The following is a 20,597-nucleotide window of genomic DNA, read 5'->3' as shown; positions in this document are numbered from 1 at the left end:
AAGATTTTTTTTCTATATATTTCAATGTAAAACTTGGATTCTCTATTGTGGCCCCACCCTACCCCTGGGGGTCATGATTTGAACAATTTAGAATCTACACTACCTTAGGATGCTTCCATTTAAGTTTGGTCTTTTCTGGCCCAGTGTCTTGAGAAGAAGATTTTTTAAGGACCCCACCCTATTTTTGTCTTTTCTTGATTATCTCCCCTTGTAAAGGGATAAGGTCCCTAATTTTAATAATTTAAACTCCCCTTCACCCAAGCATGCTTTTTACCAACTTTGGTTAAAATAAGCCCAGTAGTTCTTGAGAAGAAGTTGAAAATGTGAAAAGTTTACAGACGGAGGGAAGACTGACAACGAGTGATCAGAGAAGCTCACTTGAGCTTTCAGCTCAGGTGAGCTAAAAAAAAAACTACTTAGCATTTTTTTTATCAAATCCCCACAAGCAAATATATTTTTTCCTTAAGCCACAATTTTTTTTTTTTGCAAATCAGATTTTTTTACACATGGTACTAATTGTCCAGTCAAGATGAAAATACCAGTGCACATTCTTATATTAATAGTAATTATAAAGTGTACAAATTTTCAGATAAATCCATGCAGTAGTTTCTAAGGCCATATGTTAAAACAAAATCAAGTCTACAGACAGACAGACAGACATGCTAATATTAATTACCCCTCCCCCCCCCCCCCCAACTTCCATTTGTTTGGGGTATAACAATTTAAGAATTTACATGGGGCCTTGAACTTAACTGACAGTTTTTTAAGTAATGACACACCTATGCTCATAAGTAATATGAGATTTAAATTTTCCATCACTACAAAAAAATAGCTTGTTCAAGAATTTTGTGCAATCAGTCCGTGTGACATTTCCCAATTGACCTTAATTAAGGTTCATTACACATGTAAAGTTCTAAGTTAAACCTTAGCTCTGAAAGCTTCTACTTTACAATTAAAGATTATAATTGACACTTTATTAATGAGGAATGGACAGACAGGTAGTCTACGATAAATGGACATATGTGAACCCATCAAACTTTTATTGCTGACAATACAAAAAAAAGTTGATCTGCCTCATTTAAAATATAGAAAAATTTCTTCACATCTCATAGAGATGTCCTATATTTTAGTACATAATTGGTTTGTTCAGTGCAAGCTAATCAAAGCAATATGCTTTCTAACTTAATATGTATTGTAAAGCGGAAGTTGATCTTTAATGAAGGTCATCTACCGGTACAAGGTGGCACGGGATGTTCGGGTCATATCTAGGGATTTTTTTAAAATTTCCAGACTTAACAGGTATTTCAAGATTTTAACTATTACTTCATTGCACTTAAAAAACCAGTCTAAATGCACATCAAGTTACTTGGTTGTTTAAATGTTGAGTTGTGTTTATATTTTATAATTTGTATGCTGTTACGGTGCTCAATCAAATAAATTCAAGCATGCCCTCTAATTACCAGGTAACTGCCAATGATATTCAATTTTCATTGCTGATAAAAACGTGTGCACTTAACCACTTCAGAATTTAACAAATGAATGTACGTCATGCTTAAGGTTCAAAACTATATTGATCATATACTGTACATCAGAGTATGAATTAATATATAAAGATTGATAGCTTCAACATGTTGTACTTGAGTAAGCCTTATATGTTGGCTGCATGGAATTCAAATTAGTTTTCTTTATCCTTTAGAAAACAACAAATTTCAGATAAAAGAAAAATCAATACAGGTTTTTCAATGGCTTGATAGCTGGGGATTCCTACCAGGATGTAAACTGTTGATTATTGAAAGTTCACTAAGTACAGGCATATAGGGGCAACGGAGAACATGTAGAATTAGAAAATCTTTTGCTCATTGTATTGAAAGTATATGAACATCTTAAAAAAAAGTTGATAATATGACACCTTTAAAATAATAATTGTACTTTTGAGTAGGAAGTTTATTATCTAGTTAGTAGATTTGGCATTCCAATACCTCGATCATCAGGACTGTATAGGGAGGCCACTCCTGTACATTTTTGTGGTTTAATTCTATTCTAGCTGATAAAGATTCAACTGTACATTATAGTTATAAATAACATGCTTTGTGTAAAGACTATGGCTTTCACAAAGGTATTAGTTTTAGAAACCACATTATTTTGGGGGCTTGGAATACTTCAGACAATTTAGGTAGGTGTTCCTATTTTTATGTTTTTCTGAATAATTCGGTGAAAATTTGGAATGCCCCATGATTGTCTTGGGGATTAACAATCATGATATCAGCTATCAAGTGCTACACACCTCTTTTTCTTCACTGGGGGATATAATTTTTCATAAAAGACAAATTCTATGGCCACTTTATTTTCATGCAGAGTATAATATGCCTTTTCCAGAGAATATTTTGTGTTCATAATTCTAGGAATTTCAATGCTAATATTAAAGTTATCAATAATGCGTACATCAATATAGTGAAGGCATTTCTTTGAATGGTTTAAAAACTTGATACTGATTTCCCATTTCTACATGCAGATGCATCGATCACTGCACATTTATTCATACAATATTTATTTAACAAGCAAATACTGAATAGCTCACATTTTCACTAAACTGAAAGGAACATTTAAGGAATATTGCTACAAAAGTACATATTCCAACAGGCCCCCGCAAATTTTTAAAATAACTGCAGATACTTGATGCAGTGCATTAGCACTATATAAACCAGCTGTCACTTAATGAGCTGTAAGAAAAAATGAGGAGGAGTGTGGGACACTTCAAATGTGCAGTGTTTGAAACTCACTGTAAAATATTAGCTAGACATGCAGGGCTGACTGCTAGTAAAAGTTATCAGCTCTAGCTGCCAAAGATCCACTAGACAGAGAAAATAACAGACTTTTATAAATTTGGTTTTACCAATTATGCGACTGCATCAGACCAGGTTACCATAAATTCAATTCCAAATCTATAGACTGATGAATTCTGCCCCTTGGTTTGTTACACTTTGGTATCAAACTGTAACTAATTATCAAATACACTATGTGAATTTTAATAATCAAATAATTTAACACGTCCAGCCAAGCATTAAAACATGCGAATTTTTCCCCCCAAAGCAAAATTTGTGCTTCTTTCCTGGGAGTCAGGTGCTTAGTTATTTCAAACACTGAAATGTAATGAATGTCCTTAAAATAAGCAGATTCACAAAAATTGACTTTTATGTTTTATTATCTAGTATATGATGTACGAGGTTCATTCGAAAAAATACGTAGACAATGTCCCTCATTATCATATTATTTTTACAAGATTTAAGATCAACATTTTCATATGTAAACACATTTATTTTGTTGTGTGTAAAGTTTCATTCCATTTGATTTAATAGAACTCATGTTACTCAATTTTAAAAGCAACATGTCTAATTATCTTGTTCTTACAATAGACTGTTATCATTTTGACATCGGGATCGGTATACATAATATAGTTCATAATGACTACGCATATCAGGGTTATGAAGCATAAACAAATTTCAGTAAGTTTAAGTTCAATCTTTTTTTAGAAGCAATGACTAGATAAATTCATGAAATATTTTTGTCATGCAAGCTATGAAGTCAAGTACATGTGCACCGAAAGTTGACGATTACACACATAAGGTGCTTCAATAAACTAGCAAACCATCTGAAAAATCAATAAAAAATTATGGCATGCTAGTCTTACATCAAATATTTCCATTTCTATTTGTTTTCTCTGTGATAACTCTTTGAAAGTTAGGAGAGTTGATTTCTTGATCATTCTAACGGAATGCAAATTTCGCCAAGCGAAAGGTCAGGAGCTAAGAAGGCCTAATATGCATGTAATTCATGTGCGGCTATCTTTTTGTCTGACGCTAAGGAGGCCTAATATGCATGTAAATCTCGTGCGGCTGTCTTTGTGTTTGACGTCAGTGGACGGGGACTATTGAAATTGACATGTGAGGCCTCGTGTAATTTAAATCTATTAGTCTACATTTTTAAAATCTAAATTTACAATTTTATTTCAAAATGAAATGGAAATATAAGGAATCACTGTCTAGTTAGTAGAGTATGCCAGGGACATCAACGAAAGTTGGAAACGTGTGATAATTTATGCATAACGGGTTATGCAAATTATCCCACGTTTCCAACTATCGTTGATGCCCTGGCATACTCTACTAACTAGACAGTGATTCCTTAAACAGTACCAGATAATAATTTTAGTTTTTGACTCTTATGAAATTTAAGGCGTACATCCTTAAAAAAATGGAAGTTTTGATAAAAAAATGGAGAAACTTTTCAAAGAACTGTTGTGTGTTCCTTTTTGATTCTTTCACAGTTTTGTTTGTTGGTACAAGTTGTGAACCAGAAGTCTCTGACGAGACTGTAGCTCTACTGGTTGTACTTATAAATGAAGATAAAAGTAGCACTTGGACTTGAAACCTTGCTACAGCAATAAATAGAATAATGATCCTTGGTTTAGTCTCTTTTTGTGGCAAGATTTATTGCAATCAGACTAAAACTGTAGGAGGATTAGCCTTTAAAAAACAATTTTACAGAAATTTCGATTTAAGTAACCATGGCAACATCACTCAACAAAATCAAAATACAATAACGACAATTATGTATCTCAGTGTAGTCTACTTGTATGCCAAGTTATACTGAAATCAGACAAAAAGTGTAGGAGGAGTAGCGTTTCGAAAGTATTTCAAGAAAATTTCTATTTTTAGTAACCATCAAAATCCAAAACTGGTAGAGAGCATAATGTATCTTAGTGTAGTCTACTTGTGTGCCAAGTTTTACTAAAATCAGACCAAAACTGTAGGAGGAAAAGCATTTTGAAAGTAATTTCAAGGAAGTGTCTATTTTTAGTAACCATGGCAACACCGATCATCAAAATAAAAAAAAAACGTTATTATGAATTATGTGTCTTAGTGTAGTCTACTTGTGTGCCAAGTTATATAATGAAATGAGATAAAAACTGTAGGAGGAGTAGCGTTTTGAAAGTATTTCCAAGAAATCTCTATTTTTAGTAACCATGGCAACAGCGTTCATTGAAATCAAAAACCGATAAACAGAACTATGTATCTTAGTGTAGTCTACTTGTGTGCCAAGTCATATTGAAATCAGACCAAAACTGTAGGAGGAGTAGCATTTTGAAAAATTGTTTATAGATGGACAGACAGACTGACGGACGGATGACGGACACCTTACTATTGCATAAGCTCTTCTGGTCTCTGAACAGTAGAGCTAAAAAGTGGACTATGTTTTTCAATCAACAAAAACAAAAATAACTGACATACAATCAAACCTTTTTATCTCAAACTTCATGGGTTCAAGAAAAAAAAGATATCAAAAGATGTAAGATATCGAGGGTGAAATACTTTAAAAATATTGGACAGGTTTAGCTTTCAAAATTACTCTGACATATCCTCAGTATTCAAGATATCAGTTTTCAAGATACCTAAGATTAACTGTACATATAGACATTGGACATTGTACAGAACAAGAAAGTGGAGACATTAATACTAGAACTTTTTGCGGCCACTGTATATCTTTATGACCAGTACATGTCTTGTGTAAGTGAAACTGGGACAAAATATCAGAACTTGGTTAAGTGGATAATGAATTAAATATACTTGAATGGAAGAGATAAGATAAAAGAAGCAATGCTGCTAATTTAACTATTCCCTCACAATGAAGTAAGAGGGGATATAGTGACACACTTGAGTGTGTGTAAGTGGTTAGGTAAGCTCATGCATAACAAAAGTGATCATTTACATTAGGAATGGTACATATTTCCTAGCTGTATGCAAAGGCTTTGCACTTTTATTTCCTTATATTTTTTTCAAGTTACAGTCCACAGCCACAAATTATGAATCTATTAATAAACACTGTACTGACATACAAATGAATATTTGTGAGGTGATTATAAGAAACTTGAAATGCTTAATACATAAAAATTCTAAAGTACAAGATTTTACCATTGAAAGTTTTTAAAATTTTTAACAATTTCTTGGAGGCTCTGTACAGTAAAACTCGGTTATAACGAAGTCACTGGGACCTGAGAAATTACTTTTCTATATCCGTAATTCGTTACATACGTACGTATAAGGATTTCGTTAAATTTATATAGCTGGGGATCCAAGAAAACTTCGCTATATCTGTGAATTCACAATATCCGTGTTCGTACTAAACGAATTTTACTGTAGTGATATTTACCGTCCATTTTCATCAATCTTTCTCAAGATGTTTCCAGGTTTAATGTCTCTGTGAATTATCTCCTGCTGCCTCAAGTACTTCATCCCTGATGCTGTATCAATAAAAAACATACATATAAGTCATATTGCTTCTATATATGTACAATGTAAAAAAAACAGACTCATTTTGAAAGTAAGGTCCCTTTGTCTTTAAAATGAGGAGGATACATATATTGCTATTTCACACACTTCAGGTATAATACAATCATCGTCTTTGCTTGCCAATTCAGCCCAACTGGGTAACCCATCCACTCTGGATCCTACCTTTAGCTAGCCATGATGTTTGTATAAAATATTAGTTAAAAAAAGTAAAAAAAAAAAATAAATAAAGGGCCTTTAACTTGATAATATCAGCAGAATGGTCCAGATGCTGCATATAAACAGATTTGAATAATTTCAAATGCATATCAAATAAATAGTTAAACTTGGTCATCTCTAACTTGGCAGGAGTGTGATATCAGAGGGTTCGAGCTACAGTGCAGGGAACTAATTTTGTTACAGCATCGATGCTGATTTGAATGCTTCCTTTGCTTGCTGATTTGAATGCTTCCTTTGCTTGCTGATTTAATGCTAGTAATCCTTATCCTGATGCTGTTTTATAATTAGGTCAATGCTACCGGAAGCAGCATCATGCTACCGGAAGTAGATTATGAATTTCAGCATTGCCGTTTAAAGCAATAAAAGTGCCTTTTACAATTATTTGATCATAATATCTCACTATGTATCAATAATGTGAATACTTTAACCAAATGAATATTCTTTCTTTCTTTTTTAATTTATTACTGAATTAAAACTCATTGATTTTCTGATGCTAGTAGGATAATGCTGGTTTTATGTAGGTCAATGCTGGTTTTATCCTATGCTTGCTGATGCTGATCCTGGTAATCTGTTTTTTAAATGCTGATGCTGATGTTAGCTCGATCCTGATGCTACTAATGCTTATGCTGATGCTGGTTTATGTAACAAAATTAGTTCCCTGCACTGTATTTAAGTTCATTATTGTAATGTTGCATATTCTTTAATCTGAACAATATACACACTTCTGTGTTTTAGTTTGAAATTAGTGATTGGTTTCTCTTTAAATAAGTTTACACTTACGTGTATGTTCATCTCTTTATCTAATACTTAATTCACATTTGACAAATTTTTATCGTTTTCATGGTGTTCCTGATCTGATCTTAAAAATAAATAATTTGTCCTTGACTGGAATTAGAGAATATAAAACTTCTGACTCAGAAAATTTTGCCTCCCTCCTTAAGAATCAAAATTAATGGTCCTCCCTTAAGCCAACTATATAAATATATATATATATTAAGCACATTTTACAACAACTCTTACACTAACATAACTGCCCTAAGTGAAGAAAATCACAAAAAAATTCACTTTTTAAGGATACCCACTTCCGCCCAAACCCGGTTTGAACTCTCGACCTATGGAATCTGTCTTCTAGCAGTACAGGAACAACGCACTAGACCGCTTGGCCATCTAGGCAAGTCAAAAAACTTGCTCTCAATGCCGATGGAATTCTAATGGCGCCATCCTACAATACAGGGCCACTGAGAATGGAAGTAAGATACAGTTATTTGGATATATAGGATCTCCCATGATTTGTAGTTGGATATGATTTTTATCCAATGAGTTGTGTGTTTTTTATCCCCGAGCCTTGGCAAGGGGATAAAAACTCACAACGAGTTGGATAAAAGTCATATTCAACTACAAATCATGGGAGATTCTTTTTATCCCATGTTCAATACTTCACAACGAATGTTTTACACTGTTTTATACAGGACTCCACTTCATTTTACTTCATCACTCTAACGCAAAAACCATTGTGACGTCACCACTGCACTAAACTGTGGAATATGAAAAAATTATCCAATGAGTCATATCCACGGGATAAAGGGGTAAACATGGGATAAATTAGTTTTATTAGAGGATTGGTAACGATCCTCTTATATAGGTTTAGCGTGCTGTTCCTGTACTGCTAGGAGACAGATTCCAAAGGTCGTACATGTATGTTCCACCCCGGATTGGGGCAGAAGTGGGTACATCCTTATAAAGTGAATTTCTTTGTGCTTTCCATGTTAATATTTCTTCACTTAGGGCTATTTTTTTTTTTTACAGACAAGGAAAGTAATGTGCTGTCAAGCTGTTCCACACCCTTGTTTTCCAGCACTTTACAGCTCTTCTTTCACAATGAAGTAACAGAGTTGACCAAATACAAATGTTAATTAAGACATGGAGAACGGCTTACTACAATTCAGAGATTCCTACAGTCTCCACAAAGGTAAAATTTTAGTATTGTTACCTGCAACTTCTCCATTACATTTATTCCAATTGATACTAATCCAGAATCATGAGCTTTTGCATGCAAGTAGACCTAGAAACTTTATTACTTTTTAATTTTTTTTTTACCCTCAGGTGTTCCCCTTATACACCAGTCAAAAAATTGACCACCATACTTTATAAGCCAGCTAGTATGATACTTAGTAATTTGTGATAACATGATGATATCAAGAGTGAATGGAGTTTACATCTCGTGTTTTTTTATGTAGTAGCTCGAGTGGATGACAAATTTGAACTATTTCTTATTCTAACAAGCATACAGTGATACATCTACAGTTCATATGCATACATCTGGAAGTTATTTATGTAAAAACAAGTAAATATCGAAACCCTTCATTGCAACTTGAGAATCTGTGGTAATTAACAGTGCTCTCACACCAGGAATATCTATCTTCTAAAAAGACAACACATTGATGGAAAGTGATAACATTACCGATGTCGTACAGCACAATCAGGAACTCTTCTTCGGGGAGGCCATAAAAGTACTTGGGCTGATCTAACATGGAATACAGGCTGCTCCCATCGCAATACTCCATCGCCAAAACATAGTTGTTGGACGTAATCTGACAACAACAACATTATATAAGCATTATAAAACTGTTGTCACAAAATCATTATCTATAACAATTTAAACACCAGAAATTATCTACCAGTTTACATCATAAATTTCATGAATTTTTTTCACCTGCATTTCAAATGATGCAGAAACTAATAGGTCAAGACAGAATATTCTAAATTAAAAATGATAAGGATTATATGAATACATTTTTACTTAATATGTAAAACATACTATATGTATTTATCTTTTTTATTCTTGTGTTTGCTTCTAAATATGTGCATGGAAACCCAACTTTTTTAGTAATTTGTTTTGCACTATTGGGCTTCCATACAGTCATGTATATATATGCATCAAATGAAAAGAGTAGTTAGTGCTTAGATGATCTTCCTGAACATATTTCAGATAGGAAAAGAAGGAATTAAGAACCTTAAATTCTACTGGAATAATGTGGCCATGGGGAATTTATCTGAAAATATATATGCATCAAATGAAAAGAGTAGTTAGTGCTTAGATGATCTTCCTGATCATATTTCAGATAGGAAAAGAAGGAATTAAGAACCTTAAATTCTACTGGAATAATGTGGCCGTGGGGAATTTATCTGAAAATACAATTACCATGATCTACCAATCACACCTTCCTCAATCCTGAGACTTTTCCCTATTCTGCAAAAATTTAAATTTAGGACTTCCTTGATTTTAAAAAAAGAAATGTCACTGGTTTATCTAGTAGGTCACACATCCTGGTTCTGTTTCAGATTGTGTTCAGAAGTCTTTGTTGTTCATATTTCACATGTTAATGCATTTAATTTCTGGCATTTAATTCATAAAGCAACTCCAATTACTTTAATGATTCTGATACCCCCTGTATTAGGGAAAGTACTAAAGATGACCAATGACACAATAAAATTTGACAAACTTTTGAGACCACCTATATATCTTCCTGAGGACAATATCATTCTGTCAATAAGCTAGGATGTATCATTAATTTACAGTGTAGCACTTTTCATGTTTTTGTCTAACTTTTGACAGTTTGTGTTATATATTGGTCATCTTGAGTGCTTCATACAAGTAAATATGTAAACAAGGTATTTGTGTATTTCTTGGATGTTCTCTTTTATAGGTGTGCTATGTGAGTGTGTGTGTGTGGGGGGGGGGGGGGGGGGGGGGGGGGTCTTTTAGTAACACCTTTCGTAGTTTATGAAGTATCAGCTAGTGTTTAATTTAAAGTGTTGGTTTATTCCATTTGGTGGTAGCTGGGTACACATTAAAAGTTTATACAAAAGTATAACAATTAGGTTTAAAGCATATCTAGTTGTATTTGGACAAAAGTTAAATTTCTCAATAATTTATCTTGCATTAAGTTATTCTATACCTCGGCTGGACTAGACATACAATGCATATGGCCCTTAACTTTATTTATCTATACACAGTTGAACTTCGGTATCTCGAACACCAATATCTTAAATACAATGGATATGTGAAGTGATTTGGAAGTCCCAAACACATATATTCTCTTTAAGAATTTAACCCTTGATATCTCAAATCCTTGTACATCTCGAAGTTTCTCTCAGTCCTATCGAGTTCAAGATAACAAGGTTTGACTTCTCAATCTTTTTGACCCTTGATCTAATAAGAGTCCTTAAAATGTATCAGAGTCTCTTTAAATTGTTAACCTTCAATCTGTAAAGTGACCATGCAATTATACATGTATAGACAATATATAAATGGGTAGGTCTATACTGGCTCAGGATGATCTGAAGTTACATTTCACGAGCTCTGCAATCTATCTCTGCGACATATGGTGTAAGGCAACTCCAAGCATTTTTTAGGAATTTCTCAGTCAGACACATCATTGGAATTTAGATTAATTCCTGTTCATAATAGCAGTATTCATTCCCCACTTTAGATCCTTATAGAAAAACCTCAAATTTATCTTCCCTTTTAATCTGATGAGTACAGATATTTTGGCATATTTTTTGTATCAAGTTAGTGTACATGCACTTTCATAATAATTTAATCTACCAACACAAGGTTATACACTTGGATTGATATTTCACTTGATATAAGCTATATGCATTCATACATGTTTTTGTTAAATGGAGGAAAATGCACAACATAAGTTGGTACATTTTTTAAATATTTGATCTCAGATTAAGCTAGGTTGGCATATTCTTTTTAGAAATAGCTTATCTGATCCTTGCTTCCACTATACTGTTTTGAAAATAACTTCTTTTTTTGTTAGACCATTGCAATGTTGAAATCTAATCTTATTAAATTTTGTATCACTTAAATTAAAAAAAAAACAGCTGGACTGGGAATCGAACTTGGGACCCTGCATCACTAGTCGGATGCTCTACCTACTGAGCTATCCAGGCCGATATCCACAGCCCAAACCATTACATTCCTCCCCCCTTAAATTGTCTTGGCCTTTAAAGATACAATGCAAGTTCTTCTTTGCCCCTGGCAAGACTTTCACCTGCAAGTCCAGGGTTGGTCAACGGCACTAAATCTGTAACAAGCAAGGAGAAAATGTATGACAGGACCAGGAATTAAATCCCGGTTTGGTCCATAGCACTTTTCTCCTCTCCAATAATATTTGGTGCCGTGTCATGCCCTGGAAGTGACAGGTGAAAGACCTGCCAGGGAAGAGCCTGGATTGGTGTCTTCGGGGGCCAAAAACCTTTAAGGTGAGAGGAATAAGGCAGATGGGTTTGATATCCGGTGGCCAGATAGCTCAGATGGTAACTATAGAGCACCTGACTGGAGATTCAGCGGGCCCGTGTTCAAATCCTGATCTGGTCCATTGCATTTTTCTTCTCTCCTTTTATATTTAAATATTTACATTTCCAATAAATTTCCCCTATGATTCTTTACAAAATAGAATACAGTTCATTTTCTCATGAACTACTATGAATGGGCATGAATATCTCCATTGTTACGTCATAATACCTCACTTGACGTCAAAACTATAGTGCAAACTCTTTTGCTTTAAAAGTGACAGTTGAATGGCGTTATATGAGACATATCATCAAAAAAATAATGTAAATATAAGAAATGAATTTAATTTTTGAAAATTCATGAGGTACATGAACTACAACGCTTCACGCTGGCATGTTTATCATGAAGCGCTACCGCGTTCACGTCCTCATGAATCTTCAAAAATTAAATTCATTTCTTAAATATACTTTATAACTATGTTGGCATATTCTCTTCTGATGGTATACACAACTCTTTTTTTGTGGATATACATTTAGTGTTATATATCTATGTTGGCATATTCTCTTTTGATGGTACACATAAGTCTTGTTTTCATATCTTTATACATATTTCATGTATAATTATGTTGGCATATTCTCTTCTGATGGTACATTAGTCTTGTTTTTATATCTTTATACATATGTCATGTATAATTATGTTGGCATAGTCTTTTTTGAGGGTACAGGTCTAATTGCTGTTTTACCTCTCTTTGGATGTCATAAATGGAGATTACGTTCCGATGTTTTAGACGTTGGAGTAGCTCCAGTTCTCGATAGGGAACAGCAGCGTAGTGCTGGGAAACTCGGTCGTGGAACAGCTTCACAGCACATACCTCCCCTGTTGTCTGTAAAAAAAAAAAAGAAGAAAAATTATATATTAAAATGATTTAAAGATTCTGTGTCCTCCAGGAATAGAAGAATCTATTAACAAGGAAAAGAAGGGATGAATAGCAATGTATTAAATTAAAAAAAAAAAAACATTAAAAGTATATACAGTCAAACCTCGTTATCTCAAACTTGATGGGACCGAGAAAAAAACTTTGAGATATCCAAGGGTTCAAGATATCAAGTGTAAAATACTTAAGAAATACATTGTAAGGACTTCCCAGTCACTTCAACGTATCTGTGGTATTAAAGATATCCATTTTAGAGAAAATGATTTATTCTGTTTCTGTGAAAAACATTGCCCTTTGAAAAGCGATATAAAAAAGGTTCATCCAAGTAATGATTTACAAGAATAGCATTAACTTTTATTAAATTATGTACTAAGTCTTGAAATTTATTCTTTAAATTAGGTTTCTTAGGGATTCAATATGTATACAATAATGTTCAAATCCTGAAGAAAATTTTTAAAAAGCGATATCTTGTGTTCAAGGCGCTGAAATCAATCAATGTAGCATATCCATTTCAACAAGTTATCAAGTACATTTTCAATGAACAGTGAAAGTAGAACAATGGGTGTGCAGACCTTCCCTCATTTAATGCATTTGCCAACTTTCACATAGTGATCTTTGTATGGAAGGTTTAATGAGGACTTTTACTGACAAAAACATTTTAAGTGAGATGGAAATCAATATTAATCAATGACAAACATAAAACACTTTTTATAATGCCTTTTTCATTGCATTTAAAGGTCACATTATGCATGTGTTTGAATATGCATGCAATTGGTCTTTGTGTTGAAACTTCCTGTCTTTTTATCTCCTGCTGCCCAACAGAAGGATAAGAAATCTTTAATTACAACCCCTACAAGGAAACCTAGACTCATGCAAGTTTCTGTAACTTGTTTCACTGAAATTTTTAATGCTACTTTTGTGATGAAAATAGAGATATTTTTTTTATCAAAAATTCCTTAAATTAAGTAAACTTCCTTTTCTCTAAATAAGACATTACAGTTATGTATCTTACATGTAAAAATTACATAAAATAGTAACTTATTGTCAAGATCCAGCAATCCTTGCTAATTCAAAAAACACTTATGTCTACTTTACATTTTTTTATTTGTCTACATACTTGGTATCTTGTTAAATATTAAAATTATTTCTTTTCCTTCTATGCATGTATTTCTTCAACTGGAAAAATTCTGTGGTCAAAATTTATTGTGATTTCATTCCTCAAATGTAAACCTGATACCTTTCTGTCTTTGCATTTTCTGTTTTAATTGCATGTTGTTTAATTTAAATCATAAAGGAAATATAAACCAGACTATTATACGTGTACTTGGAATCCATTTATTGTAATTTTGACTGCAAAACCTAGAAATTCTGCAGAAGATGGAAACTACAGGCATTGTTATAAGATTGTAATATTATATTTACGTACTAGCTACAGGTACTTCTAGCAATTACTGGAATTCCATTATATGTCTCTATTTTATGAAGTATTTATGAATTTAAAGGTCTGCTAAATTAATTCTTACATTTCTTATAATCATAATATTACTAAAGTAGTGATTTATCAAGCTAGCAACTAAAGGTAGACTGTAAACTTTTCCATTGTCTATATATCTGTCAGTGTAATCATGTTGCTTAGTGAGAAATCAACAGATTAAGTATTCATTATACATTGATCATGTTGAACCTTACACTGTCATTTCTTTTTTATCAAGCATGTGAGGAATTGTGTATCTATCAAAAATTGAGTCAATAGTGATGTAAAAATTAACTTAATAAAAAAAAAAGGAATGAGTTGGAGGGCCATAATTAAGGGTTACACATCCTATGTGGTGCATGTCTTACAGTGCAAATATAAATAAATGTGTTGTAATTTAAACACCTGATCAGCTGACAGTCATCACATCATGTATTTATCACATGATCTGGGATCATGCATTTACTTAAAAAAAAAAAAAAAAAAAAAAAAAAAATCTGCATGTGTTTATAAATACATGTATGAGCAATAAGCTGTACAAAGGTGGGGTGACTGTAATATATGTGTGTATGTTTTTAAATGATCAATATCTCTATGTCTTTCTTTAGGACAAATATTTTGTTCATTGCATAGTTGTTATGCAAAAGACCTTTATAATCTTATTTCACAACCAAATATAAAATTTAAGTAATTTTTTAAAATATTTTAGTACTTTTTCTGTACATTGTATATATACATTTATATTTGTTCATTTCATTATAATGTTAAAAGAAATCACATTTATGATAACAGTAAGAGAATCAGATAATTTCCAAAGATGCAGATAAATTTACCAGATTTTTATAACCCTATAATACCTCTGATATTTTTATGTTATTTCCATACTTTTATGTAAATTAATTTGCCACTGAGAAGTTTTTCTGCTTGTAAGTCTTCAGTATTTGGTATGTCTTATAAATTTTAAATAAACAACTGGAATATTTGCCATTATTATACTTTCATGTTAAATACTAAAATCTGATTGGTTTAGACGCATTTAACAATCTGTAATGTTACCCTCAGTGTTAGCAACATACTTGACAATGGGTAACATTACGAAAATGTCACATGCATGTAAATCACGCACATAGGGTTCGCCTTAGAATTCTCAAAATGTCAGTCGTGTGTTTGAAAGAAGCTGAATAAACTTGATGTCAATCAAAACTCTTGTCCGATGTAGCTTAATTGAAAACAACAAATGACAGACAAAAAATGCTAGCAAGTGTAGAAATAACAAAACTTTAGATGATACAGGACTGTAAGTATCAAACAAACAAAAAAGAGGTTGGTAAGTCTTATTCAAAGCTTTCTTATTGAGAAAAAACAGAAGTGAGGAGTTTGAAAGCTTTCTATACACATCGCTTGACAATGGTTTTCCTTGGGGTGTCAATTTCAACTGTTACCCTCCAAAACAGGCATCATTTTTATAATACTGTAGAAGCACAAATTTTGTCAGGATAAAATTTCGTTGATTTGTCATCTAAAATGGTTTCGTGGGCATTTAATTTCGTTGTTTCTAAAGTAACCCTATGCAATATATATACATGTGAAAATTTCATGTGGGATTTAATTTCGTTGATAATTGTTAGCAATGAAATAAACGAAATTTAATCCCCAACGAATATTTGTGCTTTTACACTAGTTTCTGCATTTACTGTAGATCAACAAATTTCAGTGAAACCTTATTTAAAAAGATAATGATTTGGAATTTATATGCAGGACAAAATTATTTTCACATATTTCCTTTTTTTCCAAATAATCTTTATTATTTATTTAATACAAATAAATACAATAATGAAACTCTTGCATTTAGATGGTAAAAATACATCCTTTCAAGATCAAAATACTGTACATTGAAACACAAATTTTTATAAGGATATAAATTTCTTGGTTTTATGATATAATACTACTGAATACAGGGCAATTTTTGCCCTGTCTTATTTTGCCCTTTCACACTTTAGAATAATTTTACCCCATTTCAAATTTACCCTGTCACAGTTCTTTAATAAATTATACTGTATTCTTTGACTTTGCCCCATTTTAAATTCACCCACATATGAGTACATCGAAAGGGAAAAAAATAAATGGGGGGGGGGGGGGGTGAATTTCCCTGTATACAATATTTAATGGGAACTTTAAATTTCAAAATTAATATTTGGTACCAGTTCTAAACGTGTACATATGTATGTCCACAGATCATGAATGCCCCAACAAAAATAAATTTCTATCGTAAAAGAAATGTACCTTCCTCAAATTCTTCAAAAAATTTAATATGATATATTTTAATTACTTTCAATGATGCACAGTATAGCTTGCAACTTTTCAATGAAAACTTCAGGTTTTGAGGGTAAATAATTAAATAATTTCAGATATTCTTAGCTTCTACTCAAAAAAAAGTTGAACCAGCTACAACCTTTTGTGGAAAACTTTTGGTAAAAGTTCAAGTAATCAAGAGTATATACAGTGTAATTTAATTGCTAAGTTAAATAAGAGAAAGTATCTGGATGGTCACAAGAGACTCCCTTTGGGTAATAAAAATCTTTGAGAGTTTGAAGTTCAAGCCAATTAGCATACATGTTAATCTATTGTGATGATAAAGAGGAAGATTCAGACCTAAAATGAGGTAGGATTGCACCACATGTTTTATGCTTTGAGTTTGAGAAATGGATGTAGATGTTGCCTCAAATGATCACTGCAGTAATTAATACAAGAGGCCCAGGGGCCACATTGCTCACCTGAGCACTTTGGCTAAGCATTTGGATTTGTATGATTTGAACTAACTTGAATCTCCACTTCCTAAGGATGCATGACACATAATGGTTTTGCTGTTCTTAAGAAGAAGATTTTTATTGATATATCCCTTATATTCCTTTGTATAACTATGATTCCCTGTTACAGCCCCTCTAATCTCCTGGGGGTCATGATTTGAACAAATTTGAATCTACACTACCTAAGGATGCTTTAGTATTATTATGACCAATCATGGCTTTCCTGATTTTGATTTTTTTCCTATGTAAAATTTTGATCACACATTGTAGCCCCACCCTACACCCGAGGGTCATGAGTTGAACAAACTTGATTCTACACTACCTGAAGATACTTCCATATAAATATGACCAATCATGGCTTTGCTGTTCTTGAAAAAAAAATCTTTAAAGATTTTTTCCTATGTATCCAGGGGTTGAAATTTTCCTGGAAAACCCACTAGCCCAGGGGCTACTGATCAGTAAAAAATTACTAGCCCAAACCTCAAACTAACTAGCCCAAATTTTTTTATGCAAAATGAAAACATAACAAGTTAAAGTTTAAAATGCTGTGGTGACAGAAACAAATTAAGGTAGTCTGATCCTCAGGTTCTGAAAATCAGTCTTTTAGTAATTGAAAATGCTCACAAAAATGTTTCTGATTTCACATGGTAACATGAATTTATCCATGGTATTTCTTCAAAGTTCATCATTATAGTTAATCATATTATATAAGGAAGATTATCAAATCTCAAATATATTTTCAGGAAATGCGAATAAAAATATCAGCTATGCATTTTCTAATTGAATATTGATCAACGAATATAATTTAGGATAAAAAAATATAAGTACCCAGGCATTTGGAGAAAATTGCATCGTTTTTATGCTTATATAGTATTTTAGTTCTTCTCTTTACTTCAATTGTTATATAATACATAGTGGAAGAAGCTTGTGCTATCATTGTTAGACATCACATATCATGTCTAATTTCATATCATGCTAATAAGCAGTGGTATCTAATGCTAGACTAAAGAAAATTCGATTTCTATAAAAATGAAGTTATTTTTTTTTCTTTTATGGGGTACAAATGTCAACTTTTTACAAGACTGTTTCAAAGACTACAAAGAACCTTGCATCATGTTGGGATGCATAAAATGAAAATTGTTGCATGAAAAGATCTTAATTTCAAGCTTCATTTTGAGACTTTTTAAATAAAATAATAAATTTAAGAGTTATCCTTCCTGGCTGAGGATCGGATATCCTTAAGGACGTTCGATCCTGAGCTTTTGAGCAGATTTTGGTATGGAGCTTTATTTCTAAAATTCTGCATTATTTTTAAGTTCTAACATTAAATCTGGATTCTACAATGCAAATTATACTATATCCAATGAAAAAAACGCGATTAAATTCCATTCAAATAGGATTAAGCCAGGAACTATATTTTGTGGCGGAAGATTTTTTAGAAGAAAATGATCATTTTTTCCCTTTTGAAATATATACAGTACTGTTAAGTTTAGATTCCTATTTTTCCATGCTGGTTGCACACAGAGCTATTTTGTGCATTGAAATGTTTAATGCTGGTTCTAAAATATTAATTAAATCAGTTTTTGTGAATTCTATCATCATATTGTGACAAATATAGAAAATATATTCTGAAACTCCAGGAAAAAATTGAGCCAATTTTATCACAAAATTAACAGTTTTTTAGTAATATCTAAAAAATAACATCATAGAGACCTCCACTTTTGATTTTCTTTTCTGAATATATAAGATAACTCTGATCAATCTACTTAACTTCAGCAAAAGTTTAAGACTTTAAAATATTTTTCTTGCTAGTGCAGAAAGGTCAAATAATTGATTATGCGAAGCAATTTGAAAATTTTTCTTTGTCACAATTTTAATGTGTCTTTTTTAAGAGAGAATAATAGCATAGTTTGTCCTATGATTTATTTGGATAAAAAATATTGGATGGAAATCATCAAAGATGTTATTCTTGATTAAGACACAAATTCAGTGCAAAAAGGTCATTTTAAATGTACTGTAGCGCCAAAAGAAGCATATTGACCCCCATTTTTTGTTTTGGTTTTTAATTAAGCTATGTGTGTACAAGCTAAAAATATACTTTACAAAAAAAGTTTAAGACTTTAAATATCAGGATCCAACGTCGTTAAACTACAATGTAGTTCTCATTCAAAAGAAACCAGTCTACATAGAAAAGCAAAAGTAAACTGACGAGAATTTTTTTTTTCTGTTCTGCTAGTCCGACGGACTATTGTTACATTGTTAGTCTTAAAATGACTAGCCCCGAGCGTCGGGCTACCATATATTTCAATCCCTGGTATTCCTATATAAAATTTTGATTACCCATTGTAGCCCCACCCTACCATCGGGGGGGAGGGGGGGGGGCATGATTTGAACTAACTTGAATCTACACTACCCAAGGATGCTTCCATATAAATATGAACAATCATGGCTTTGCTGTTCTTGAGAAGTAGAATTTTAAAGATTTTTCCTATGTATTCCTATGTAAAACTTTTATCACCTATTGTGGCCCCACCCTACCCCTGGGGGTCATGATTTGAACAAATTTGAATTTACACTACCTGAGAATGCTTCCATGTAAATATGACCAATCATAGCTTTGCTGTTCATGAGAAAAAGATTTTTAAATTATGCCATTATTTTTCACAAATTCATAATTATTTCCCCTTGGAAGAAGGCCTGGACCTTCATTTGAACAAACTTGAATCCCCTTTACACAAGGATACTTTGTAGCAAGTCTGGTTGAAATTGACCCAGCAGTTCTTGAAAAAAAGATGAAAATGTGAAAAGTTTATGACAACAAGGACAATGCCAACAACGACAGACAACTAACAAATTTAAATCAGGAAAGCTCACTTGAGCCTTCAGCTCAGGTGAGCTAATTAAATGGCAAGTGCAACAAAAACACTATTTACATAAATTTTGCAAATAAATATTTTTCACGCTCATGGGTAGACTTTACTTGACTGGTCTCCAGATCCGCAAGATCCACACACTCATTGCACTATGACGTAAGATATACGTCACTCAACTGATAAGGGTTAGTCTTGTACATTTTTCGACTGGTTAGGGTAAGTCTTGCACCCACCTGAAAGATTAGGGTTAGTCCTTGCACAAGTTTCAGATTAATTAGGGTTAGTCTTGCATCTGTCGTGGAAATTAGGGTTAGTCCTTGCACATGGGTTAGTCTAGCATCTGCCCGGGAGATTTGGGTTATGGGTAAGTCCTCACATACAGTCCGAGAGATTAGGGTCAGTGTCTTGTTCTTTTAGATTAATTAAGAAATTAAGTTGCATCTGTATTTTTTGCAGATCTTAATTCAGCTTCAAGGATATCTCGCTGGTTTCTTACATGGAAAAAATAGCTTAGTACAAAAGAAATGGCACTAAGCATGTGCCACACACACTTCATTGGCAATTATTTTTTGTCTCCTTTTCACTGAATAAACAATATTTGTTTCTTTTTTCAGAGAAGAATGTTAAAAACTTTGTTTAAAAAC

General features: G+C 32.6%; 1 pseudogene; it reads right to left on the bottom strand.

Annotated features, from left to right (window-relative positions):
• The window catches only part of LOC133203662 (serine/threonine-protein kinase TBK1-like), a 63,838-nt pseudogene that overhangs the window by 26,800 nt on the left and 16,441 nt on the right, over nt 1-20,597 (bottom strand).

The sequence above is a fragment of the Saccostrea echinata genome, unplaced genomic scaffold (genome assembly GCF_033153115.1).
Source record: "Saccostrea echinata isolate AGI-Se365-2 ecotype Australia unplaced genomic scaffold, CSIRO_AGI_Sech_v1 ptg000051l, whole genome shotgun sequence".
In the NCBI taxonomy this organism is placed as follows: domain Eukaryota; kingdom Metazoa; phylum Mollusca; class Bivalvia; order Ostreida; family Ostreidae; genus Saccostrea; species Saccostrea echinata.
The sequence above is the reverse complement of the archived record's forward strand: the minus strand, read 5'-3'. Positions and strand labels throughout refer to the sequence as shown.